This window comes from Octopus sinensis, linkage group LG28 (assembly GCF_006345805.1).
Source record: "Octopus sinensis linkage group LG28, ASM634580v1, whole genome shotgun sequence".
NCBI classification, from domain to species: Eukaryota; Metazoa; Mollusca; class Cephalopoda; order Octopoda; family Octopodidae; genus Octopus; species Octopus sinensis.
In genome coordinates, this window is record NC_043024.1 from 11,500,536 (window position 1) to 11,503,035 (window position 2,500).

Genomic DNA, 2,500 nt, shown 5'->3' on the forward strand with positions numbered 1-2,500 from the left:
GTTCCACATTCACATCACTATATAACCAATATTGGTTTGCTTACATCCCTGTAACTTTGTCATTTGGCAAAAAGAGACTGGACAGCATTAGTACCAAACTTTAAAAATGCAAAATAAGTACTTGGGGTTAATTTCTTCAACTAAACCCCTCAAGGCTGTGCCCCAGGATGGCCATACCCAACAACTGAAACAAGTTAAAGATAACTTTGTTTGTTCCTTCTCAAGCCATGCCTGGCTCATAAGGGCTGGTTTCCTGGTTTCCTTGGCGTATAGGTTCCCCACCTGGACGGGACGCCGGTCCATCGCAGGTGAGCTGCAAGATGCAGGAGGAAAGAGTGAGAGAAAGTTTTGGCGAAAGAGTCTGCAGAAGTTCACCATTACCTTCTGCCGGAGCTGCGTGGACCTTAGGTGTTTTCGCTCATAAACACACACATAGTCCGATCTGAGATTCGAACCTGCGATCCCTCGACCGCGAGTCTGCTGCTCTAACCACTAGGCCATGTGCCTCCACAGTTGAAGATAACATAAAGAAACAACCTTCTTAAGCCTGTCTCTCTCTCTCTCAATCACACCCGCATGCTGCTAAGCTTCCTGACCGTATGTACCCCAAGGGGTACCAATAGCTGTGTGGTGCCATCCCTACCTCTGTGGAGTGATTCCAGCTGCACGTTCATCTTGATTGCTTCACTGGGGTCATCGGAATGGTTGGTGTAAGGCAAGTTTAACTTGCTCGTGTTGTAGCATTTGGATATGAGGCGGGGGTTGTTCTGCAGGAACGTAGTGATGCACCTGGAAAGGAAACAAGCAACGTCAGCATCAGCATCTCGGTCATCAGTGTCACTGAGACACTAATACAACTGTCACCACAACCACTACCACTACCACCACCACCACCACCACCGCCACCACTACCACAACCACCGCCACCACTACCACGACCACCACCAGAACCACCACCACTACTACCACCACCACAACCATCACCACTACCACAAACATCATCACCACCACCACCACCACCACAACCACCACCACTACCACAAACATCATCACCACTACCACCACCACCACCACCACAACCACCACCACTACCACAAACATCATCACCACTACCACCACCGCCACCACCGCCACCACCACCACTACCACCACCGCCGCCGCCACCACCACCACCACCACCACCACCACCACCACTACTACCACCACCACCACCAACACCACAACCATCACCACTACCACAAACATCATCACCACTACCACCACCACCACCAACACTACCACCGTCGCCACCACCACCACCATTACCATCACCACCACCATCGCCACTTACAAGGCTTTGGTTGGCCCGAGGCTATACTAGAAGACACTTGCCCAAGGTGCCACGCAGTGGGACTGAACCCAGAACCATATGGTTGGTAAGCAAGCTACTTACCACACAGCCACTCCTGCGCCATATATATATACAAGACAGGCTTCTCTTATTTTCCTACTATGAAATCCACTGACAAAGCTTTGGTTGTCCTCGAGCTTTAGTAGGAGACACTTGCCCAAGGTGTCACACCATGGCACTGAACTCAAGTCTGCATGGTCGGGAAGCGAATTTCTTAGCTCCCGGCCATGCTTGAGCCAACCTACCCATTACAATGCTTCAAGCAAATTAAAGAACTCTTTCAACTTACATTGATATCTTGTGCGTGTAAGACGTTGCACTGTCAAGATCCAGGTGGCTGGTCAGGATGTTGAAGGGGGGAGAAACCGGTCGGTCCAGGGGAATGATTTGGGAGCAGAGCAGCGAATAGCAGCGTTTGAGGGTCTCTGCCAGAAAGTTCTTGCATACTTCTAGGGGCGATGTGATGGCAAGACGACCTGAGGGAAGAAAAGAGAACGAAAAGCAAGTTTGTTTTTTTTTGGGATGGAATATTTAATCCAGAATCTTCTGAAGTGTGTGTTGTGCCACTTTAGTGTGACATTGGTAACCTCTTGGTGCATTGCCAACAATCTCCAGGTGTGTGCATACATGCATCCACCCATCAACCATCATCCAAAGACTCATCCATTCATCCATCCACCTACCCATTCATCCATCCACTTACCCGTTCACCCACCCACCTACCCATCCATCCACCCACCTACCCATTCATCCATCCACTTACCATTCATCCCTCTACCCATCCATCCACCTACCCATTCACCCATCAACCCATTCATCCATCCATCTACCTATTCATCCATCGCCTACCCGTTCATCCACCCGCCTACCCATTCATCCACCCATCCACCCATTCACCCATCCGCCTACCCGTTCATCCATCCACCTACCCATTCATCCACCCACCTAACCATTCACCCATCCACCTACCCATTCACCCATCCACCTACCCATTCACCCATCCACCTACCCATTCACCCATCCACCTACCCGTTCATCCATCCACCCACCCACCATCCACCCACCTACCCATTCATCCATCCACCCATCCATTTGTTCATTCATTCACAA